This window comes from Alligator mississippiensis, chromosome 13, assembly GCF_030867095.1.
Source record: "Alligator mississippiensis isolate rAllMis1 chromosome 13, rAllMis1, whole genome shotgun sequence".
In the NCBI taxonomy this organism is placed as follows: Eukaryota; Metazoa; Chordata; order Crocodylia; family Alligatoridae; genus Alligator; species Alligator mississippiensis.
In genome coordinates, this window is record NC_081836.1 from 30,532,174 (window position 1) to 30,558,013 (window position 25,840).

General features: G+C 48.5%; 1 protein-coding gene across 4 annotated transcripts in view; it reads left to right on the top strand.

The window, feature by feature from the left end:
• Nucleotides 1-5,774: 5,774 nt before the first annotated feature.
• The window catches only part of LOC102560697 (syntaxin-binding protein 4), a 132,675-nt gene continuing 112,609 nt past the window's right edge, over nt 5,775-25,840 (top strand). For 2 of the 4 annotated variants that reach the window (XM_059716274.1, XM_059716272.1), the window contains exons 1-2: nt 5,780-6,172; nt 18,828-18,955. The gene's annotated coding sequence lies outside the window, so the exon portion shown is untranslated. Of the gene's footprint in view, nt 6,173-18,827; nt 18,956-25,840 lie in introns of all 4 variants that reach the window. The other 2 variants (XM_059716273.1, XM_019493136.2) reach the window with 2 other exon arrangements.

A 25,840-nucleotide genomic window follows, 5' to 3' on the forward strand; every position in this document is an offset into this window, starting at 1 on the left:
CAAGCCATGCCAGCGAACAAGTTCGCTGTGTCGCCCATCTCCCTGGAGAACATCTGTCCAAACTTCCTTGGACACGTTCTTTAAGAAAGCAGACAAGACTCCAGAAAAACCTGCAGCCAAGACTCCTGAGAAGACTCCAGCCAAGAACCCTTCAAAAAGTCCAGCCAAGAGCCCTTCAAAACATCCAGCAAAGTCTCCTCAAAGAAGACCTTCCAAATCAATATGACTGTTATTTACAATATAAATACATTAATGCAGCTATATTACTCATCTATAATTGATTGAGTACAAAATTCTGGGGTATTTTTGATGAAAATAGGGTATCTGGCCTTGGTTCAGGAACCAATCCCTCATTTATAACATTGTTTCCTATGGGAAAATGGGTTCTGAGTTACAACGTTTCGACTTAAGGTGTGGTTTTCAGGAACCAATCATGTCATAAGTCTGAGGACTGCCTGTAGTATCAGACTTAACTGTTTGAGCTCAAACCGGTTTATGGCATGTCTGTCCCAGACCCCTTCCTGGTTTAAGTTAAACCAGACTCTGCCAGCATCCCGGCATGCTCTCTGGGCTGGGCTGTCTGCTCCAGCGGAGCAGGGCTGGCTCCACCCCTCTGCTCCCCAGCTGGAGCAGGGACAGACAGAGGCAGGGGTCTGGCCAGGCTGCTCCCTTCCAGGGCCAGTGAAGTTTCCCCCTTTCTTCCCCCACACTGTCCCACCAGCACAGACCTGCACTTCTCTGTGCTGGCTGCTCCAGTGGTGGTGGCATGGCCAGCCCTGGCAGTAGCCTTGGCTGAACTGGATAGAGAGGGTTTTAATTCTCCCATCCCTGTCCCACTGGCAGGGACCCGAGCTATGTCCTCCAGGGCTCCCCCCTCGCTACTGCAGCAGTGGGGCTGGGTGTGGCCAGATGCCTGCCTACACAGTCCCTAAGGCAGAGGGGCAGGGAGGCGGGATGGTTATTCCTCCCTTCCCCTCAGGGGACCGCAGCTGGGTCTGCCTGCCCCGACCACTGCTGCTCGCTCCCTGCTTGGGGCAAGTTGGGGCAGGTGGCAGAATAAGTCCCCTGCTGCCTCCTCCACCAGATGCCAGAGGGAGGGGGAATAAACCCACCCACTGCCTAAGGGGCCATGCTGGCTGGCCTCTGACTGTGCCCCTGCCCAGTTGCTGGCATGGCAAGGGGGCAGGGCTTTTAATAGGGGTAACAGTCCCTGTCACATTGTCTGGGGAGCATGAGCCTCTTCCTGGCAGGGGGGCTGCACTATGGGGCAGGCAGAGCTGCGGCAGACTGTACACAGCAGCACCAGGATCCAAAGGGGGTCAGAGCCCTCTAAGTTGCCACTGCCTTGCAGCTTTCCCTGCCCTACAGTGAGGCCACACCTGCCGGGAAGGGGTTCATGGTCTGGGAAACAAAGACAGAGCCTGCTGCCACCGCCATGATTGCTTCCCCCTCACTGCTCCAGTGGCCAGGTGGGGACACAGCTAGATAGTAGGGAGCTGGCGGGGGGGGTTATTCTCTACTCTGTCCCTGGGAGACTGCAGTGGGGTCTGCCCGCCCTGACCATCGCTGCTGCTCATGCTGTGCATGGGACAAGTTGCAGAATAAGCCTCCTCCACTGGATGCCGGAGGGGGCAGGAAGTGGCTTATTCCACTGTTTGCCCAAAGCAGGGAGTAAGTGGTGGTGGCATTCAGGGTGGACAGACTCAGGTGTAGTGCCTAAAGGCAGTGGGGGCAGAGTGGGGAATAACCCCCCTCCCTGCCCCCTCTGCCTCAGGGGGCCATGCCAGCTGGCATCTGGCCATGCCCAGCCCTGCTGCTGCAGCAGCGACAGAGGAGCCCAGCTCGAGTTCCTGCTGGTCAGACAGGGAAGGGGAATTTAACTCCTCCCTGACCAGTTCAGCCAAGACTACTGCCTGGGCTGGCCACGCCCCTCGCCCACCAGCCCAGCTTCCCTGCACCTGAGGGTGTGCTCTAGTGCCCCCCACTCCTGGCCTGAGCAACTGCAGGCATGTGCCTGCATTTCCTCAGTCCAGAGGGAATGTCTGTACAGTTGCAAATCAGTTCAACCTAGGCAGGCTAGATTAATCTGCAAAGATTTAATCCAGGTTCCAGCTTTTTTAATGTCTGTCCCTAGCCTTGAAGAACAAGGCATGGCAAGCGAGTAATCTAGGGAGAGTGGCAATAGGGGTTTGAGCTAGGTAAGAACAGTAAGGCCACTAGGGGGCATCATGGCCCCCGCTGTGGGAACGAGCCTGTCATAGCCACTGTCCTATTCCCGCCAGGGTCGGTGACTTGGTTTTTGACATACAAACACCCTAGAATCATAGAAATTGAAGTCAACAGTTGGTCAAAAAACAGGGAGGGACTCTCACTTGGCTCTTGTCCAAAAGGTACCTTCTTTGACTGCGATGCAGTGGTGTGAAAAGTGCCAGATTCAGTTACAGATGCTGGTGTGTAGATTCAGAGAGCTGGAGAAGAGCCATCTACCTTTTCAGGAGTCTATGCAAACTGAACCTTTTGACCTTCTGAAGCTCATTCATCATTAAAATCCAGTGTTGAGTGAAGCAAACTTACTTTTTGTCCAATTCTCTTCATAAATTGGGGCCCCAAGTGAAGGATATTTTGAGGTACCACTCTTTCCCCACCTCTATTGGCTGTACATCAGTAATACCCAGGAGGTCTGTCCCCTGTGTATCCTACCCCTTCCTTGGGTTCCCTTCTGCCTTTTGTCCCAGCCTCATCATTTCTCTCCTGCTCTCATCAGGATTGGTGACCTTTTGCACCTTTTGCATGTTAGGAGCTGGCAGCTGGAACATTGGGGATCTTCTGGCCAAATGGCTTCATTCTGTGTTGGCTACAAATGTCCAACTCGGGATCCTTAAAATTCTAGTTTATTAGGCGGATTGAAATACTGTAATCATAAACCTTGGGGCTGGTCCCCCCACACACATGCACACACATACACACACACAGAGTAGCAGGCTACAGAGACAGGTATACCTATCCTACAAGCGCTGGAGTCTGTCGTTGAGGCTTCTTTCAGTGTGGTGTTATCTTCCAGAAGGGGGTCGCCGGCTGGTCCTTCTGGCTGGACAGGTCTGGTCGAGTTGGAGATCAAGAGGGCACCACTGGGGGTCACTTTTCACTGCCTTTTATCTGTCCCTGGCAGACTTTGGTGACTCCCCAGTTTTCAGGTTTGCCCAATCCAGGGGTCATTGACCCTCGTGGGACTTCCCCCCCCTCGGTGGCTACTGGACGGCATCTGTCAGCCCCAGGGGTCGTCCGCATGTACGTGCAGGTTTGGGAGTCCGTTGATGAATTTAGAATAGGGCTCTGGGAGCGGTTGATCTGGAGATATTCAGCCCAAAAGTTGGTCTCTGGAGTTGATTAACTCAGGCCAGGGCTTCTAGCCCTTGATCAGTGACGTTTAGAGATTTCCCAGTTGTTACATTGTCTTCTATTGAGTTCTTCCGTTGGCTGATCTGCAGCTTCCAGGTGCTAATTGCTGCCTGCTTCCATGTTACACATTCAATCATGTTACACATTCAATCACTGATTCACTCGCTCTTTCAGGGGCCAGCCTGATACAAGGAAGAGCAATTTGATTCTTACCCTTGTTAACATTGTTACAATGTATAACTTACTAAAACACATTTAGTTGAAAGTTGAAAGGTGAGAAGTATAAAATATAAGCTACAAATGCCATGGCACACAAATAGATAAAAATACCAAACTACAAGGGGAGATACAAAATGCACACATACAAATTTTAAAACACAATTCCTTATCTTAAAGTGAAAGAGAGAGGAAGGAAGAAAAGGTAGAAAAAGAGAAACATATCCAAAGAGGGGAGAGCAAATGCAGGCAAGAGGAAAAGGGGGCTTTCTGCTACATCTGGAGCAGACCATCTTGCCTTCCTGAAGCAGTGTGATACTCTAGGTAGCCACCCCTCCAGGCTATGTGCAGAACCACCCCTGTGTTTAAGTTTCAGGGAGAGTTACGTGCTGATGCTCTGACTGCAGCTGTCTGCTGGTGTGGATTGAGAACCTCCTCTCCAATCTCTACAAGCACATACTTGAAAAGTGACAGTAACATGCTGATGTTGATATAACCTGGGTAAGAAGGACTTGGGCCATTGCAGTGGGAGGGAAGGAACAACAATAGAGGGGTCATTTTCTTATGCAATGAGACATTAGTTTTCTTAGTAACTGCTTTTTTGAATTGTCCCACGCCTTGACAGCTAGTGCTTTTCTGCCTTGAAATATCTACCTGCAGATGTCCATTGTCTGTAAATAACGTATCTGTTGGCTGCTGTTTGATGCATGAGGCAGCTCTGCCAAGAGGCAGTGCTGGGTACACATAAGGGGATTCATTATGTCAGTACTCTTTCTTCAGGAGTTTCATCACCAAATGATTACACATCACCTGTGCCAGCCTGTACCATCACCCTTTCCCAATACTAGACCAGTGCTTCTCAAACTGGTGGTCCGTGGACCGCTGTCGGTTCACGAGCCACCGGTCGCTGGTCCACAGTGAGTTGCCAGGAAAGAAAGAAATATATTTTCAGAAGCATAACATTGATGTGTCATAGTGCCATAGTTCGTACATTCCAACACTCCAGGTGACGCCATGTCGTGCGAGGTGAGGAAAGAGAAAGAAACAGCCGGTCGCACATTTGTGTAGTGCTGTTACACACAGTTGCTGCCACCGCCTGAACCAGGCACTGGTCCCTGGCCCACTGGAAAAAAAATTGCCAGTCTGCCACATCAGATAATTTGAGAAGCACTGTACTAGACCATACAACACTCTCCAGCAATACTGTGTGTGGTGCTGCATGCACACCAGAGTCCTGGCTGTCAGTGTGAACTGAAACTGTGTCAATGTGAGTGGTCTGGTTTGTGCAGAATGTGAGTGGTCTGGTTGGTGCAGCAGAGCTCCTGCTGCTTTTTTGTCTCTGTCTCTGTCTCTGCTCCCCTATCCCCCCTTGCTCCTGCCATTCGAACTTGTCTGGGAGGTGAAAAGCAGATTCTTTACCTGTATCTAGATGACTTTGCAGGCAGGAGGATCCCAGCACTCTCTTCTCCAGCTTTAGTTTGGTGAGAGCAATTTGATGGGCCCTAAACTGGAACATGAGGTCAGAACCATCCTCCCCCACACAAACAGGAGCTTTGAGCAATTTGGAATCAAGCTGGAACTCGCTGTGGTTTGAGCTGATGGGGTGAAGTGGGCCACCGCATCCCAACCTGCCTGAGTGTTGGAGATGTACAGATCTGCATCCCAATCCAGATTCACATTTTAAACCTATTTGCTTAGTTAACAGCCTGATCTAAATCAAGGGCCAGGTTTGGATGCCTTCAGTAGTGCTGTATTTCATGAGTAGTCCCATTGTCTTGGGTGAGATGCTCCTAGTATAACACAGAATAAGGCCATCTCCACTGCAGTCTCAAATTGCAACCCTAGAGTAAGCAAACTCTCTGAGCAAACATCTTAGCTGTGTGCTTTCTCAGGCCTTTCCAGCTCAAAACACTGGAGGCTGAGCTGATGGGAAATGGGGGGCTTTTTTCAGAGGAAAAATTTTGACTTTCTGCAAAAAAATTCTCAAACTGAAATATCTTTACTTCAACTTAAAATGTTTAGATGTGCAAATGCTGCAGTGGTGCCTTAGGGAACTTCAGTTCAGGTGCCTCATTCCCAATGGGGATATAACCAAATTGTATACTCTGCAGCATTGGAGTTGTTTGCGCTGCACTTGGATGTTAGAAGGAATGTTTTAAAGTGAGCTCTGGTATCTGGTTATCAGCATCTGCATGTGCCAGGTGAAAACAGGACCACTGAAATCCTGCTGGTGCTGCTTCTTCCTTTTTACAGCTTCCACGCACTTGTGGGAATGTGGCTGTTCTTGTTCCAGACTGGTTTTTCATCCTGTGAAAAATGAGTTCCATTCAGGGAACCTGAGAAGTCAATAGCTGAATGATCATCATTCAGAGAACCTGGGAAGATATGTCAACTGACAGCATATAACTGAAGAATTAGGAACCAACTCCCTTTACTATGGACTGGCCTTTATTTGCAAGTGTTTCCTATTCATGCAGATATAACCTCACTGAGTGGACCTGCTTCAGGATCTGTCAGCACTTCTGCAAAAAGAAAGAATGAAAGAAAAAATCCTTCAGTAAGTATGTTTTAGACATAAATGCTAGCTGTTGTTGCAATGGATCCCATGTTAATGGCATGTACTCATGTAGGATCAATTTGCTGGAAGAGGCAGCAGGAGGGAAGTGGGGAATGTTAATTTCTGTGGATGTTACACATGAGCCACAGTGTCAGTAGTGGGATTAAATATTAAAGCAGTGGGATTAAATATTAAACAAACACTAATCAAAAGCAAACACTCATTTTGCAGCAGAGCAAAACAAAGCCAGTGTGCCTGTCTCAGGGAGGCCAGCAGCATGAGTCATTTGGCATGAAAATGTATCATGGAATAAATTAAGTTTTCCTCTCCAACATCCACAGGGCTGTACTCTGGAAAGGAAATCTCAACCTTGTTGTTATCTTTAGTGTGCACTACTCTGTACTTGCTCATCTGCTCCCTTCCTCCAGAAGCACTGGGACGTGTCTGTGAGTGGGCAGGAAGCCAAAGAGGATGATATAGACCTAGCCCATGTGGGGGGGGGGGGGGCAGGGTCAGGAAGCATCAAAACTGGGACTTTAAGGGCTCAATGGTCATATCTTGTTTAGGTACAGACCAAGCTTCAAATTCATGGTAGTACATCTACCCATCCCCAGCTCCGTGATGTGGCTCAGGTATGCTGCTGCCTCCAGCCCTGCCTGTGCTGCTGGGTTTGCCCTGCCTTCATTTCCTCTTGTCTTGACTGTGATCTCCCTTAGGCAGTAGCCTCCCTTATGTACAGAACACTGCTGCTCACCTTTTCACACTGTTAAAGCCAAATTACCCATCCTCAGAGAGGTCCCCATGCTCACTGTCATTTCCAAAGCTGGTTCCAAGACCCCTTCCTGCCCCACATCTGCCTGGAACTTATTTCAACTAGCTTCATAGATTGTGTCTGCTTTCTGTGGCTGTCTCCTGTTCAGTTGCACAGGGTCATCTTCAGCAGTGAGGAAGCCTTCTCTGCTGCAGTTACTGCTGTCTGGAATGGACCTCCTTTGTTGTCTCTTCTCAACTGCCTTCATACTCCCTCATTGTCAACTGACAACTGACCAGGGAAAAGCCAACCTATTAAATAGGTACTTTGCGTCGGTCTTTCATCAGCCCCATGGGACGCCCATGCCCGCTACTGGGCCGGGAAGTCTGGGTGAGGGTGATCCCCTGCCCTCCATTAATGCTGACTTCATGAAGGAACATCTTGAGAAGCTGGATACCTTCAAGTCAGCCGGCCCTGACAATCTTCACCCCAGGGTACTCAAGGAGCTGGCGAGCATCATAGCCCAGCCTCTAGCGCGGATCTTTGAAAACTCTTGGCGCTCTGGTGTAGTGCCCGAAGACTGGAAGAAGGCCAATGTGGTGCCTATCTTCAAGAAAGGGAGGAAAGTGGATCCGGCTAACTATAGGCCCATCAGCCTGACTTCTATCCCGGGGAAGATCTTAGAAAAGTTTATTAAGGAGGCCATCCTTAATGGACTGGCCGACGCCAACATCTTAAGGGATAGCCAGCACGGGTTTGTTGCGGGTAGGTCTTGCTTGACCAATCTCATTTCCTTCTACGACCAGGTGACCTATCACCTGGACAAGGGAGATGAGATTGATGTCATATATCTTGACTTCAAAAAAGCCTTCGATCTGGTGTCCCATGATCGTCTCTTGGAGAAACTGGCCAATTGTCGCCTTGGGTCCTCCACGATCCACTGGCTGGAAAATTGGCTCCGGGGTCGGACCCAGAGGGTAGTAATTGATGGAAGTCACTCATCGTGGTGTCCTGTGACCAGTGGGGTCCCCCAGGGCTCTGTCCTTGGACCCATACTGTTCAACATCTTCATTAACGATGTGGACACTGGAGTCAGAAGCGGACTGGCCAAGTTCGCCGATGACACCAAACTTTGGGGCAAAGCATCCACACCAGAAGACAGGCGGATGATCCAGGCTGACCTGGACAGGCTCAGCAAGTGGGCGGATGAGAATCTGATGGTGTTCAACGCCGATAAATGCAAGGTTCTCCACCTTGGGAAGAAAAACCCGCAGCATCCTTATAGGCTCGGCAGTGCTATGTTGGCTAGCACTATGCAAGAAAGAGACTTGGGGGTCATCATTGACCACAAGATGAACATGAGCCTGCAGTGCGATGCTGCGGCTAGTAAAGCGACCAAAACGCTGGCTTGCATCCATAGATGCTTCTCAAGCAAATCCCAGGACATCATTCTCCCCCTGTACTCGGCCTTAGTGAGGCCGCAGCTGGAGTACTGCGTCCAGTTTTGGGCTCCACAATTCAAAAAGGATGTGGAGAAGCTTGAGAGAGTCCAGAGAAGAGCCACGCGCATGATCAGAGGTCAGGGAAGCAGACCCTACAATGACAGGCTGAGAGCCCTGGGGCTCTTTAGCCTGGAAAAACGCAGGCTCAGGGGTGATCTGATGGCCACCTACAAGTTTATCAGGGGTGACCACCAGTATCTGGGGGAACGTTTGTTCACCAGAGCGCCCCAAGGGATGACGAGGTCGAATGGTCACAAACTACTACAAGATCATTTCAGGCTGGACATAAGGAAGAATTTCTTTACTGTCCGAGCCCCCAAGGTCTGGAACAGCCTGCCACCGAAGGTTGTTCAAGCGCCTTCATTGAACACCTTCAAGATGAAACTGGATGCTTATCTTGCTGGGATCCTATGACCCCAGCTGACTTCCTGCCCTTTGGGCAGGGGGCTGGACTCGATGATCTTCCGAGGTCCCTTCCAGCCCTAATGTCTATGAAATCTATGAAATTTTAATCTCCCCTGAAAACATCTCCCTTCTCCTATTGCTTACATATGTCAATCTCTTTCCTTTAGAGCAGTGGTTCTCAACCTTTTTGTACAAGGACCCACTTGTAAACATTGCCCACTCCTGACAGCCCCTCGCAGGGTGGAGCTCTGCCAGCCCGTAAGGGAAAAGCCAGTTTCCCACACTTTTCTCCTTTAAAGGAGAATCCATTTTTACAGTTTGATCCATTTTTTAAGTTTGTTCACAACTCTTCCATATATTCTTGCAGGCTACTTTTGGGTCATGACCCACAGGTTGACAAACACTGCTCTAGAGAGAGGGGAGTACTGTTTATAATTTGGAGTAATTTAGCTCTTTCCTCAAAAGAAGTGAACTGGAATGAGGGTCCATTTATGGCCTACCTTCCTCCCCTGCTGATTCTCCCATGAGGATCAAGGCCAGGTGAGAGACACAAGGAGTTCCCAAGAATTGCACAGTGGCTGGCTGCCATGCTAGCTGACTGCCAGCTATTGATGTGGAAAGCAAAAGGCATTTTCAACATGTGCTGATTCTGAGTTTTAGACTGGTTGTCTGGCATGTCCTGGCCTTTATGGGAACAGAAAAGAATCAGAGGGATGAAAAGGGCATTAGGAGGACTGATCAAATATATTCCAATTAACCAGAAACACAGCAGATGAGAAGGGAAGCGGGAGGGCGGGAGGGGGGGTCACCTCCCCAGAAAGGTGTAGAGCTTCACCTTAACTTCATTTCTAGGGCAAAGAGATAAAAATCACTCTGTGATCCTGGCCTTTTTACCCATATTTAGACAGATGTTGCCCCTTTCAGAAGAGTTTGGGCTGTATCCTGTAGACTCTACACCAGTGGCTGTCAACCAGAGGACCATGGCACTCTGGGGTGCCTTGAGATCCTTTGAAAGGTGCTGCACACAATGTTAGCACTGCCAGGTTCACAAACATGATTCACAAGATAAACCCAGAGATTTCAAATGAAAATCCATAGTTGTGGTCTTTCTGAGTTCTTTGTAACAGACAAACTCTATTATTTATCTGTAGTAAAAAAAAAGAGTGAAAAATAAGAGCTAATGTTTTCTAAGGGGTGCCTCAAGTCTATCTATGGGTGCCTTGAGTCTAAAAAGGTTGAGAACCACTGATCTATACAAACATCCCCCTGGAGCACAGGGCAACACTTGCATGGAATGTAAGAAGAGCAGGCCAGGTTTTTATTTTAAACTGTTACATTTAGCAAAATTAATCTTCAAAAATAAAAGACTTTTATTTAGTAGCTGGAAACAACCCAGCAGAGCTATTGACTATTGGGAATCTTGCCCCTAAGTTCTAAGGCAGGATCAGGCTCTTCTCTCATTCTGAATTCTCTGAGTAAATCTTCACTGGAGCACAAGGCTCAAAAAGCAGGGAGAGCTCTCTGTTGGGCAAACTCGTTATAGATTTAATAGATTTCATGGACATTAGGGCTGGAAAGGACCTCGGAAGATTGAGTCCAGCACCCTGCCCAAGGGGCAGAAAGTCAACTGGGGTCATAGGATCCCAGCAAGATAAGCATCCGATTTTCTCTTGAAGGTGTTCAATGTAGGCGCTTGAACCACCTCCGGTGGCAGGCTATTCCAGACCTTGGGGGCTCGGACAGTAAAGAAATTCTTCCTTATGTCCAGCCTGAAATGGTCTTGCAGTAGTTTATAACCGTTCAACCTCGTCATCCCTTGGGGTGCTCTGGTGAATAAATGTTCCCCCAGATACTGGTGGTCACCCCTGATAAACTTATAAGTGGCCATCAGATCACCCCTGAGCCTGCGCTTTTCCAGGCTAAAGAGCCCCATAGCTCTCAGCCTGTCGTTGTAAGGTCTGTTTTCCTGACCTCTGATCATGCACGTGGCTCTTCTCTGGACTCTCTCAAGTTTCTCCACATCCTTTTGGAATTGTGGGGCCCAAAAATGGATGCAGTACTCCAGCTGTGGCCTCACCAAGGCTGAATACAAGGGGAGAATGACATCCCGGGATTTGCTTGAGAAGCATCTATGGATGCAAGCCAGTGTTTTGGTCAATTTACTAGCTGCAGCATTGCATTGAAGGCTCATGTTCAATGATGACCCCCAAGTCTCTTTCTTCCATAGTGCTAGCCAGCGTAGCACTGCCGAGCCTATAAGGATGCTGCAGTTTTTTCCTTCCAAGGTGGAGAACCTTGCATTTTTCAGTGTTAAACACCATCAGGTTCTCGTCTGCCCATTTGCTGAGCCTGTCCAGGTCAGCCTGGGACACCCTCCTGTCTTCAGGTGTGGATACTTGGCCCCAAAGTTTGATGTCATCAGCGAACTTGGCCAGTCTGCTTCTGACTCCAATGTCCACATCATTAATGATGTTGAACAATATGGGTCCAAGGACAGAGCCTTGGGGAACCCCACTAGTCACAGGGCACCATGACGATTGACTTCCGTCAACCACCACCCTCCGGGTCCGACCACGGAGCCAATTTCCCAGCCAGCGGATCGTGGTGGACCCAAGGCCCCATCTGGCCAGTTTTGCCAAGAGGTGATCATGGGATACCAGATCGAAGGCTTTTTTGAAGTCAAGCTATACGACATCAATCTCTTCTCCCTTGTCCAAGTGATAGGTCACCTGGTTGTAAAAGGAAATGAGATTGGTCAAGCAAGACCTACCCACAACAAACCCATGCTGGCTATCCCTCAGGATGTTGGCGTTGGCTAGTCCATTAAGGATGGCCTCTTTAATAAACTTTTCTAAGACCTTCCCTGGGATAGAGGTCAGGCTGATGGGCCTGTAGTTTGCCAGATCCACTTTCCTCCCTTTCTTGAAGATAGGCACCACATTGGCCTTCTTCCAGTCTTCGGGCACTACACCAGAGCACCAGGAGTTCTCAGAGATCCGTGCCAGAGGCTGGGCTATGATGCTCGCCAGCTCCTTGAGTACCCTGGGGTGTAGATTGTCAGGGCCAGCTGACTTGACGGTATCCAGCCTGTCAAGGTGTTCCTTCATGAGGTCAGCACTGATGGAGGGCAAGGGATCTCCCTCACCCGGACCTCCCTGTCCCATAGTGGGCAGGGGCATCTCATGGGACTGATGAAAGACCAACACAAAGTACCCATTTAATAGGTTGGCTTTTTCGTGGGTGTCAGTTGTCCCATCTGGTTTAGCAGGGGTCCAATGTTGCCCTTGCTTTTCCTCCAGCTCCCCACATATTTGAAAAAGGACTTTTTATTGTCCTTGATACTCGAAGCTAGTTGCAGCCTTGGCTTTCTTGGTTTGCTCCCTGCAGGACCGGACCAGTGTAGAATATTCCTCCTCTTGCTCCAGTTCCATAGACTTTACGGGAATTATACCAATGTCCTTGTGGGGAATTTGAATTAGTCAGAGCTGAACCTCACCAGAATCAAATGGAAAGAGAGAATCCCACTGATCTCAGCAGCCTTTGGAACTACTCCTAGCTTGAAGGATCTTTCTGAAGGGATGTTGAGCTATAAGATAAAAGCACCCTTTTTCGAAGTTGGGACCTTTGTATTAAAAAGTTCGACCAATCTAAGGCTTGGGATGAATTTCCTGTTCCTCGTGGAATCTCACTCTCTCACTGAACGAGGCTACAATTTTTTCCTGACAGATATTGCTGGGGCTTGTGGCCTTCCCTTTTGCCTACCCCAGCCAGAGCACTCAGGCTAGTTTTTGGGTGCCCAGCAGAACCACTGCTACCACAGGGATCCCAGACACTAGTTTTAAGGCTTCTTCCTTTGCGGTGGGTCTGAGCCTGTGGTCCTGACTTGGCAGGAAAACAAAAGTTGAGATTCTTCCTCCCCTTTATCCCTCACTGCTTTGTGTGCCTGTTCTGGGGTCAGGCTAGGGAGTTTTTGGGGGAAGCCCTCTGTGAGAGTAGTGACAGCACTTCTTCACCACATGGGCTGGTATTCACTGCTCCTACACAGCTTGGAGCCTCTGTTTACAGTGGCAGGTTGCTGCTTGCTGCTGCTGCTTTTTCCAGTGCATAATTATAGCTCCTGTGTACAGGTGGAGTGTGAGAGTTTGGGATTTGCAGCCTGTTTGTGAACTACCTGTTTCTCAGGTGCAGCCTAGGCCCCGGGCTGGCTCACACAGACTGATAAGTGTAAGGCTGTAGTGGGGATCACTTTGGGGGCGGTGGTGAGGAAGATCACAGCATGCTATGGGGAAAGGCACCAATATCCCCACCCAAACTCTCAGTTGTGGGAGTGGAATCCCATCCTCTGCGCTGCCCTGGAGGATGGCCCATTGAGCCCTCTCTGGACCAAGCTGGGACGTGCAGGCCTGGCACAGAGCAGGCCTGGCAAGACTCCTTGGTGCACTTTGTGAGGAACAAACAGTTCTTTCGACATCAGAGCTAAGTGTCCTTGTCACAGTCTCGAGAGCTCTGAACAGGTTTGTGCCCACATACCTGAGGTGTCAGAAGAGTGACTCATGCCATGGGGCTGTCAAGTGGTGCGTGAACAGGAATGCACATACTGACATAGGCAGCAAGAGAAAACGCCTCCTGTCCCCCACATCCCTCGGCTTATCACAAGGTCTGACAAGGCCTGGCTGGAGAGAGAAGTGGTGTCTCAGTAAACTGCAAGAAACAGCATCAGCAATGGGAGAGTTTCTTGTCAGTGAAATAATAAGGCACTTTTACATGTGCTCCAGGGTGGGTGTGCTTTAATTAGAGCAGCTCTCAGAGCCACTCTAAATAAAGCACTGCCATGTCTTTTGTATCAGTGTCCCTGCACTTGAAAAAGGCAGTGGGGGCACTTGAACTAAAGCTCATTCAACAAGCTTTAGCTCAAGTGCCCCTGTTGCCAGTTAAGTCCAGGGATGCTGATACACGAGATGCAGGAGGCTGCTGGAGCATGGTGATTGCCATGCTCCAGTAGACCCAATTAATCAAGTTTGTTTTGATGTACTGGAGTTCTAGCACATCAGAGCAGCCTCCATGCTCGTGTATAGGCGTCCATTATATGTGTCTAATCAAAGAGGTCTGGTGTTTCAGAGGAAGTTTAAAGCTGCCTCAGCCAGTGTGCAGCATTGCATCTCATGTAGGAGTTCCACTGGGTCCTAGTAAATTGTTAACTATTCTGGGCCAAAAATCTATTTCAATTTACAGCCACAGGTTGGGGAGTGGGTATATAACCCAGGCCACCTCTCTCCATGTTAGCTGAAGCTCAGTCAATTGGTTTTGTCTGAATAAAAAAATTAGATGCTCAGCAAAGTATAGCTCCTCAGAAACTGTACCTCAGAAATTAGGGAGTAAGCTCCATTACCACTTCATAGGAGCCATCAGGTTCACTCGGCTGCAGAGGGAGCATTCTGATCATAACCTGACCCTCTGTGCAACACGGGCTGGAGTATTTAATCCAGAGATTGTGGGACAGAGGCATTACTCTTTTCCAGTGGGTAAGCAACATGATTGATCCCAGCAGCCTGTGGGTGAGTTAAATACATCTTTTAGAAAAAGATCCTGCATGGATTTCCAGGACCAGTTTTTCTGCACAGCTCCACTGGAGTCCATGAGCTATACCAGCTGAGTATCTGGAACACAGGCTTCATAGAATCATAGAAGTAGGGTCGGAAGGGACCTTGTAGATCTTCAAGTCTGACCCCCGTCCTGGGCAGGAGAGAAACTGGGCTCAAGTGACCCCAGCCATGTAGGCATCGAGCCGTTTCTTAAAGACCCTCAGGGTAGGAGCCAGCACCACTTCCCTTGGAAGTTGGTTCCAGATCCTAGATGCCCTGACAGTGAAGTAGTTCCTACAGATGTCTAATCTGAACCTACTCTCCAACAACTTGTGGCCGTTATTTCTTGTTATCCTGGGGGGCACTGGGGGAAACAAGGTCTCTCCCAAACCCTTCTGGTCCCCCCTAGTGAGTTTACAGATGGTCACAAGGTCCCCCCTCAGCCTTCTCTTGTGAAGGCTGAACAGGTTCAGGTCCCTTAGCCTCTCATTGTAGGGTCTGCCCTGCTGTCCCCGGATCATGCGGGTGGCCCTCCTCTGGACCCTCTCAATGTTGTCCACATCCCTCTTGAAGTGGGGCTCCCAGAACTGGACACAGTACTCCAGCTGTGGCCTGACCAGTGTCACATAGAGGGGGAGGATCACCTCCTTGGCCCTACTTGAGATGCACCTGTGGATGCACGACAGGGTCCGGTTAGCTCTGCCAACCGTAACCTCGCATTGTTGGCCCATGTTCATCTTGGAGTCAATGGTGACTCCAAGATCCCTTTCTGCCTCTGTGCTCTCAAGAAGGGAGTTTCCCATCTCATAAGTGTGTTGCTGGTTACTACTGCCCAAGTGCAGCACCCTGCACTTGTCCGTATTGAAATGCATCCTGTTTTTGTCAGCCCACCCTTGTAACCTATCCAGGTCTTTCTGCAGTCTTTCCCTCCCTACTAGCGTGCCCACCTCACCCCAAATTTTGGTATCATCAGCGAATTTGAACAGGTTGCTTTTCACCACATCGTCCAAATTGCTGATAAAGAAATTGAACAGCGCGGGCCCAAGGACTGAGCCCTGGGGGACTCCGCTGCCCACTTCCCCCCAGGTCAAATATGACCTGTCCACCACCACCCTCTGAGTACGACCCTTCAGCCAATTAGCAATCCATCTGACCGTGTAGGCATCGATGCCACAGTTGCCTAGTTTTTTAACGAGGATGGGGTGAGAGACAGTGTCAAAGGCCTTGCTGAAGTCCAGAAACACTACATCCACGGCAACACCTGCATCCAATGCTTTTGTGACCTGATCGTAAAAGGCAACCAGGTTAGTCTGACATGACCTGCCCCTAATGAAACCGTGCTGGTTGCCCCTCAGCATCACGCCTGATGCCAGCCCATCACAGATGTGCTCCTTGATGATCTTCTCAAACATTTTCCCCAGGATTGAGGTAAGACTGACAGGCCTATAGTTGCCCGGGTCCTCCCTTCTCCCTTTCTTAAAGATGGGGACCACACTGGCTATCTTCCAATCATCTGGCATCTGGCCCAAGCACCATGAGCGCTCATAAAGCCATGCCAAGGGCCCTGCAATAACCCCTGCTAGCTCCCTCAACACCCTGGGGTGGAGAGCATCCGGACCTGCTGACTTGAACACGTCCAGCCCCTCCAGAAGCACTCTAACCCGGTCCTCCTCAACCTTAGGTCTTGGGGTGTTCCCCTTGAGTCCGTCTTGAATCACGGTGGGGGAGTCCCGGTTCCTGCACAAGAAAATGGAGGTGAAGAATTTGTTAAAGATGTCTGTCTTCTCTTCTGGCGCGACCACCAGATCGCCCAGCGTATCTTGCAGGGGCCCCACATTTCCCGGCGCCTTCTTCATCCTCCCTATATATTTGAAAAAGGACTTTTTATTATCTTTGATCTTGGACGCTAGTCCTAGTTCTATGTCTGCCTTAGCTTTCCTAACAGCCCCCCTACAGGCCCGAGCAATGGAGGTATACTCTTCTTTGGAGATAGTCCCCGCACCCTTCCACTGGGTGTACGCCGCCTTTTTGGCAACCAGGCATTCCCAGACTTCCTTGGTGAGCCAGGGAGGCTTTTGGGCACTCTTGCCCCCTTTGCTTCTTGTTGGGATTGTCACCCCTTGGGCCCTGAGTATCGTCTCCTTAAGGAACGACCGCTCATCTTGGGCACTGAGTTCCCCTGCCCTCGAGAACCCGAGCGCCTCTCCCACCAATCTCCTCAACTCGTTGAAGTTGGCCCTCTTGAAGTCTAGGGCTACCGCCTTGCTGTAGGCCTTTGACACCCTGCGCTGGATGATGAATTCCAGCAAGTGGTTGATGAATTCCAGCTTAAAGTGGTTCTGAATTCAGTAAGGATGTGACAATCCTGGAATGATCTTTGAAAGCTGTGACATCTGCCAGTGGCTTTATGCATGACATTCAGCCTAGAATCATAGATTCATAGATTCATAGATGTTAGGGTCAGAAGGGACCTCAATAGATCATCGAGTCCGACCCCCTGCATAAGCAGGAAAGAGTGCTGGGTCTAGATGACCCCAGCTAGATGCTCATCTAACCTCCTCTTGAAGACCCCCAGGGTAGGGGAGAGCTCCACCTCCCTTGGGAACACCACCTCCCTTGGGAAAAAACAGGAGCAAGCCAATTCTTCTTCATCTGGCCTGAAACCTGCAGTAGTGGATTGGAGAGAACAGCTCTGGTTAAAGGGAAAATGGAGGCCATAGAACCTGCCTTATAAGACACAGCTGGCTCTTTTCATGTCTAGAACCAAAGGGACTTTGCAAAGTATCATTATTCCATTTTACACGTGGAAACTCAGACACAAAGCTGGAATCATCAATCAGGTCAACCCGGAAGTAAAGTTTCCAGAGTTCTGAGTCCTGTCTCCCACTTTGAGTCTTTTGGGGTCAGGTTGTGATGTCCTGCTGTTGTATCATAATAACACTGTAGTGCAAGCCCACCAGCAGCCCTGAATTCTGCTTGGGAAATGTAGTTGTAACAATGACATCTCCAGCCACACCCATCACAAGCACAAATGTTCATTGTTATGTTGGGTGTGACAGATTTTGACACAAAAATTTAGCTGAGCTAAAATTAGCTTCAGGTGCATTCCCAGTAGAAATGAAATCTCTCTTTATGTCAGAGATCCACAGATATAGTGGACCAGATCCCCCATAAGGTACACAGCTGAAGCCAGTGGAGTTGTGCCACGTTATACCCACTGAGGGGGTGACCTTGAGACGTTTATACTGAAGTGTTTTAAAAAATGTGTGGTTGCTGCGAGTAACATTAAGTGGGCTCGATTTTCTGCTAACCCAGATCAGCATAAATTTCAGATCTGGTTGAAAAATGGAATTTCAGATCTCTGGGAAATTGAGATATTTCTGTTCCACATAAAAGTGAGAAGCCAATGCTTCCTGTGAAACAGAAATTCTGAAAATATTCATTTGAGAAATTTGAGACTTTTAAAAATATTGCATTTTGGTAAAATAAAAAATATTTTGAATATGAATATTGAAGCATTCTAATTAGAAATACAAAACTAAACAGATGAGGTACAGCATTAAATATTTGTCTCTATATAAATAGAATATTACCTTTTGTATTCCATAACTTAGTTATGAAAAAGTTGAAATAAAATGAATGGAAGGATTGAAGTTGATGCCAAAGATTTTGACTTTCTCCTAAGAATATTCTGACCTTATTGAAAAGAAGAGAAAGTCTAAATGACTTTCAGATGAAGTGAATCCTCAGATGCATGTAACTATGCACACATGTGTAAACAGCACACAGGCAGCATTTCAAAACTGTACTCGCCTGGACAACTAATCTTACACTGATGTGTGAAAGAAAATGATCAGAAATTCTTGGGGCCAAAAAGTGAGGCAGCATATTTTGCTCCCAGATGTGCAAATATCCATGACACTGTTTGCACAATCAGTGCCACATGTGTCAGGCCCTGTTGTGCCAGCCATACTCAGTGAGACCACTGCTCTGCAAGCAGACCTACTGCAGACAGTGGTATTCCTCACAGAGTAACCCTACTCCCCACAGTCCCAATCCTGGAATTGACTGACAGCCCTGAGCTGTGCACATACTGAAGCAGTGGAGTGCTGTCTAGGTGCACAGATGTACCCAATCTGCCAGCTGAAGGGCCAGCAGCTGATTAAGATGACTAGAATCAAGCTCCTTATTGTTAAAGTGATCATTGCTACTGCAGCAAAGGGCTGGAGAGCTTCCTGACTGCTGTGTTTGGAGACCATAAACAAGGAATGATAAACACTCCAAATAGTAAACCATGACAAAAAGATCCGTCTAGAGGGAAACTGGAGACTTCCCTCTATTTCATTGTTTTTTTAATTGCACTGTTTGAAAAATCATTGCTTTGAATTAAAATCCCTATGTTTTTTTATCTCCAGCAGCAAGGGACAGATTTGCTGGGACTCGAGCTTTTTTCATGTTGCTTGTGTTCTTCTTGGAAGCTATGTTGCAAGGGTGACCCTGCACCTGCTTGGTGCATGCCTGAAACTCCCATCAGCTGCAATGGGTGAGTTGTGTGAGATCACAGATTTCCCATCCCTCATTCTTGTCAGGCCGCTCCCATAATGAACAAGCTCATGGTTTCCAGGAACCAGTTCTGCCTGCTCTCTGTTGTCAAACCTCTCCTTTTTCTATCTCTGTTTTTTAAAAAAAAATTAAGCAAAGCCACACCCTCCAAATGTAGTGTGTGGCAGGCATAGTTTTTGTAACCTCTGATCCCCTCCACCAGAAAACGCGACTGATCAGCAGAAGAGAAGGTTGTGGTGTGGGGGCAGGATCGGTAGGGGAGACTTGTGGTGGAGATGGGATTCCTTTCAAGAGTTACAAAGGGGAATATAGGCACACAGAGTAGTGCATGTGAAAAGGTTGTGGACACTTTTCCATAGATGAGCCTGAGCTTGACCTGGGTTATACGAGCATAAGCAAGAGAAATGTAAATGATGCCAACTGAGTGTAGGCACAGAAATGGACCTTGTACTCAGGCCCCGCCTGCCCCCCCCTTGACACCAGAAGTCACTAAGGGCAGTGCAGATATCTTCTGCAGAGGGGCATAGGGCATAGTCTGATGATGGGCTGACCACTCTGCATTGCAGCAGAGGACATGCAGTACCTTATAGAATAGGAGCAGTAACACAGCAATGGTGCAACAGTGACTTTTCACGGAAACGTCCTAGCTACTTTTGTAAGTGACTTTTCTTCCTTACCTCCCCTTCATTTTTCCCCATTTTCTCGCAGCTTATGAATGTGACACAAAAGGGCCAATGCAAATGTCCTTCCTACCTGTGCGTTTCATGACTAAATAGTGACTGAGCTAAAAGGCAAATCGCTTGGCTGCAAAACTACAAAAGCTGGGTGAAAAGTGGGAGAGACTTTGGTTTTCATTGCAACGGTAGCTGCTCCACCCCAGGCTGGGACAGACGGGGCAAGGAGCCCTATTGGCAGAGTGTTCTGCTGGTGACACTAGGTTGGAGCTCAGAGCTGTTTCAGTAAAACTCTCCTTCCTTTAACCCTTCTTCTGCCACTGGTGGAAACCAGATTCCACTGGTCATACCCCATGGTAACAATTTGCAACAGAAGCAGGAGATAAGGAGAGGAGGGGTATTGGGGGTGAAGGGAGAGACTTTCCTGCAGCATCTAAGAGAAAAGAGGCCTTTCATTTTCCTTTCTTGGCCATCACAGCATTAGTGCAGCATCAGGACAGCAGGTGCCAAAGAGAAGGAAGTTGTCACCCAGACGGTTGATTCTTTCCCTGAAGCTTTACTGTAAAGCACTATGGGCTCCTATACATGAGCACAGAGTCTGCTCAGCACATCAGAGCAGACTCAATCAAATGCTGGAGCACAAAAATCGACATGCTTTGGTAGCCTTCTGTGTCATGTGTATCAGGGTCCCTGTGTATCTCCGTGCTGAAAAAATGACAGCGGGGCACTTTGAAATAAAACACGTTCAATGAGCTTTAGTTCAAATCACTCCACCGCCATTTTCTCAGCATGGGGATGCTGATACATGTGGCACGCGGGTGCTTTTAATTAGTGCAGCTTGCTAATTAAAGCACCTGACGCCATGTCCCAGAACACATGTAAAAATACCCTCTGGGCTAGAACCTGAGCTGGGGTAAATAGGTGGTGCTCAGGGAAGTTTATCAGCTATGCTGATTTGCACAGGTGTGAATCTAGTCCCCCCTGGGAGGATGCTGAATAAGTGTGGGGGGGTCAGACATTCCAAGGTGTGCCAAGGTGGCAAGTGCCCAGAGGCACCCTAAGGTGTGTGTGTGGGGCAGGGGGGAGTGTGCAATGGCTTGAGAAGGCACTCCTGACTGGGACCATTCTGCTGCTAGGGAAGGAAACCCTGCAGGATAGGGCCTACAATGTTGGCGTTCTCAGGACATTTTATGATGAAAAGGGGTTTTAGGAAGAAGACCAAGGGCTGGGTGGCCTGGTTTGCTTTAAGCCTGCCATATCCAATCCATCCATTCTCTGTTAACCCTGGCTTGCATCTCTCAGAGGGATTTAAGAACAACTGAGTGTTGAGGGAAAAGCCGCCAAGTTGGAAGTGACCAATTCAGTCCAGTTATCCGAGGCCTTGCATCTAGGAGATTATACCTAGAGCACAGTCTGGAGTTTGGCAGGGGAGGGGTTAACTCTCTCCCATGCAAGGATCACAGATGCTTACCTGTGCAGGAATTGGCGGGGGCTCCACTATATAGTGAAGCCTTCTAGTGTGGGGTGGGGGCGGAACGGGGCTGGGCCTGTGTGGGTATATAATTACTTCTCTCCGTCCATCTGTTCACTTCAAGGAGTCTAGGAACCTCAGCCATGATAGACTAGCTTTGTCTGATATGGGCCATGTTAGGGGGAGAGAAGGAGGTCTTGTTGTGTTTGGCCCTTAAAGGGAATATAGAAGAGTAGGGCTGGAAGAGAGTTCATCTTCATGAGTTCATCTAGTCTAGTGTCCTGCTCAAAGCAGGGTGGTCTGTTACTAAAGCATCCCAATCAAGTGTCTGCCTAACTTGCTGGTGAAAATTTCCAAGAATGGAGATTCCACTGTTTCTCTTGGTAGCCTGTTCCAATGTTTAACCAACCTCAGAATCAGAAAGTTCTTAATTTCCAAGCTAAATTTTCTTTGGAGCATGCTTTATATTTGATTTTCTGCTTTGATATAAGGCTCCTATGGTAGAGGTCATAAACTCCACCCTGGGGCTTGGTGCAGACCTTCCTCCTCTGACGGGACAAATGTTTTGCAGGCACAACTGGCTGACTTGCAAATTGCATGGGAGACTGCTTTGCTTTGTGTGCTACACAAAGGCAGCAGCCTTGGAATGGAAAATCTCTCAGTGCACACAGCAACCTGGTCTAGCAGGTTAGTGCAGTGATGAAGGATTCTTCACCTTCCTGGCGGCATATGCAATCTTGCTAGAGAATTGCCCCTTAACTGGAAAAAATCCAGCCCCTGAGTAAACTGTGAATGTCTGTCCAAGCTGCACTATGTGCCTAGCAATGAGTTAACATCTAGGTGCTGGCATCCCTTGGAACTTTTCCTGTGTTGGAGAATGGCCAGCCTGGTACTTACTGACCTTCAGGGGAATTTCATTCCAGGAGAGAATATCTGAAGTCAGATGCAGCCAAATCTATCCCTGATGTGACAACTGATTTTGATGGAGCTTACCCTAACCATGAATTGTCCTAGTGGGGTTGTGTTGGTAGGTAAGAGGAGAATGTAGCCGTGCCTGCACAGTGGTGGTGCAGCAAAGGGGGCAGCCAGCATGAGCTCAACAAATACCACACACACGCAACCCAGAGCACGAACAGCACTTTCATACTGCATGAATACTGGCTGGGATGCCAAGGTTGTCGCTTTTGCTTTTTGGAAAATGCCAAGAGCAGTCTTTAGCTTCTCCATCCCAGCCAGTTGCTAGCTGGCCTGGGCACAATGGAAGGGCTTGAAAGGGCAAAACTTCATCCTGCCCTCTGTGGATGGAATGTGTTCTCAGGAGCATTCTTCTCTTCCCTTCCTAGTTGCCTGGGTAAGCTGTGATGACAGCACATGCAGTCTCTATAAAGGGATAAAGTTGGTCAAAGTCCTGAAAGCTTGTAGAAAAGGACAATTTTCTTGCCATTTCCCATTTGGTCTAATAAAAGGTATAATTTTGGAACCAAGAGTTCTAGTTTTTTGTATGTCTTCCTGGCTCAGGCCAACATGGCTACCAAGTACACCCCAGAAGTGCAGTGCATTGGCTTGGTATACCGACTGCATGAGTTTCTGCAAAGAGGTGATGATATACACATTCACACCATTCCCACCTCTAGCTAGGTGGAGCCCCACCCTCAGCCGTGGGGCTGCTCTAAATTGTGCCAGCATCCAGTGGTCCCCAGGGCCTGTCTGTCATTGAACTCCAGCCATAACTCCTGTGCTGATGGGAGTGGTGCAGAAACTGAGAACACCAGATCCACAACAACTGAGACCTCCTGTACAATAATGGGGTTCTTATCTGGACAGACATGCCTGCTTTCCTATCCCTTATCATGCTCTGAGCAACCAGAAATCTAGCTCATTATCTTCAACAGGGCCATCCCATCGGGTTCCTACAAATATAGCACAATATGTGTGTACTGCCTGGATCTGACTTCTGATACTTGCTGCTTCTGTAGTATTGCATATCCCAAAGGAACCCAGGCTGACTCAATCTCATCTCTCTAGTTGAGAGACAAGAGGCTCTGCACACCAATGTCCCACTGTCTCTTTCCTCCCCCCATCCCCATACCACTCCCCAAGTATCACATGCAGTATCCTGCATGTCACCAGAGGAAGGGACTTGACCTAGGATGCTTATATCTCTGGCATCCAGTTTTGCAGGAGGAAAAGAATGTGTGATACGTGGCCTCCTGCTGTGCAACAAACCCATTAATGAGCCTGTTGCAAACCCTGTCCTCACCTTGCATGCCCGTGTCCTCATGCTCTAGATCAAATAAATATGTAGGACTTGTCTAGACTGCAATGGGTATTGCATGGAATACATTATTCTGGAATAACCTCCTATCTGAACGCTCTAATTTCACAAAGAAGAGTGTCCACATGGGGACTTATTCACTGCAGCACTTCAGATTCATACTCAAACTTACTGTAGATTATCTTCCTCATGTAGACAAATCTGAAGCTTCACAGTCTGCTCTGAGACAGGAATGGTATGTAGCTATGTCAGCCCTGGATCAGAGTCCTAGTCAGTTCCCCACTGCTGTGGAGCAGTACTTATTGCCCCACTTTCTGGAACCATTGCCCCAGGAGCCCACCAGCTGCTCTGGCTGCTGAGTAGTGAGGTAGGGTCCTCATACTCCCATCCTTCTCTGTAAGGAGTCTCAGGTAAGCAGATCCTGCATTCAGGTTCACAGTCTGAGCAGTGGGAAGGTCATGTTGACTAGCCTGGCTTTGGTCAGGTCTCAGTGTCTCATATGGCTTGAGGTAGGTCTCAGAACCAGTCCTGGCCTTGGAGAACCTCATGCCTTCAACAGACAGATCCTCCTCCTGTCCTGTACCTTTATGTCATGTCTTGTTTCTGATAGCCAACAGAGGTGCTCTGCTCTTATACAGGTGCTTGGACATGTCCAAGATTTTGGGGACATTTCAGGCAAATGATTCTGCCTTGACATAAGACAGTCAGAGCTGGTATACAGGATCTGACCCAGGATATTTGCATGAGAACAAAGTCTTGCATATTTCCCTTTACACAGCATCCTGCAGTGAGCTTGGGGTTTCACAAAAACCCAGGTGATAAGGATTGCTTCGCCTCAGGAACTCCCACAATATCCTTGTGGGAAAACTGGAAGATTGTGGGCTCAGCTGCTCAATGGTGCAGTGGGTAGGAAACTGGCTACAGGGTAGGACCCAGAGAGTTCTCATGAATGGATCCATGTCATCATGGTGTGTAGTAGCCAGTGGTGTCCCTCAGGGGTCCATGCTTGGACCAGTGCTTTTCAACATCTTTATCAATGATTTGGATGGGGGAGTGAAAAGCTTGCTGGCCAACTTCGTGGATGATACCAAGTTATGGGGCAGTGTGGTCATGCCAGAAGATAGGTTGCTGATACAGGCAGACAGGCTAGAGAGCTGGGCAGACCGGAACCAGATTAAGTTTAACACTTCCAAGTGTAAGGTGCTCCATCTCGGGGCAAATAACCCTCAACATACATACAGGCTTGGAGATGACAGCCTGACCTGCACCACGGCTGAGAGGGACCTAGGGGTAATGATTGACCATCTCATGAACATGAGCCATCAGTGTGATGCGGTGGTCAGCAGGGCAAACAACACGCTGGCATGCATCAACTGAGGCATCTCATGTAAAACTAAGGAAGTGATACTCCCGCTGTACTCAGCATTGGTGAGACCGCAGTTGGAGTACTGCATCCAGTTCTGGGCGCCGCACTTCAATAAGCAGGTGGAAAAACTTGAGAGAGTCTAGAGAAGAGCCACCTGTATGATCAGGGACTTGCAAGGCAAGCCGTATGAAAAGGCTGAGGAACATGGGCCTCTTTAGCCTAAAGAAGAGAAGGCTGAGAGGGGACTTGATAGCGGCTTACCATTATATCAAAGGAGTGCATCAGGAGCTCAGTGAACATCTGTTCACTAGGGCACCCCTGGGGAAGATCAAGACCAATGGATATAAACTCCTGGAAGGCCACTTCAGGCTTAATACCAGAAAAAAGTCCTTCACAGTCAGAGTGTCCAGACTGTGGAATAAACTCCCTCCAGAGGTGGTGCAGTCACCTACCCTGGAGGTTTTCAAGAAGACACTGGACAGTCACCCCGCTGGGGTCACTTAACCCCAGTTGTTTTCCTGCCTAGAGCGGGGGGACTGGATCTGATGATCTGCAAGGTCCCTTCCAGCCCCTAACAATCTATGAATCTATGAAACTCGCCAGATATTAGAGTGCCAGATCCTCAGGGAATATAGCAGCACTGACTTCTGCCCCATAATTTGATGTGATGACAAAGTGTTTGCTATGGAGAAGCTTAGTGTCACAAGCAGGGCTTTGTTACTAGGTGAGCAACAGGAAATAGGAGCAGGCTCCCCTAGACTAGGCAAGGTTCTGACAGTGTTCTGAGCAGTCATTCATCAGAAGGAGGAATTGTTTCTAAAGGAAATTCAGGTTCCTTACTATGTGCTATGTGTGTGGAAAGAAAGATTTTGGACTTTACCAAATCAATGGAATAAGTTCTTCACTGACCCTTTCTCTAGAGTCCTCAGCTGTGAATGGCTTGTCCAGAATCTTGCAGGATTAAATTGCTATTGGGCTTCATGGAATTTCCTGCTTTTCTCCTTTCTGGATCACAGGGGGAGATTGCATTCATCCTAGCAGACAGGTGTCTATGACTTTTCAACCTTGCAGTGTGCAGT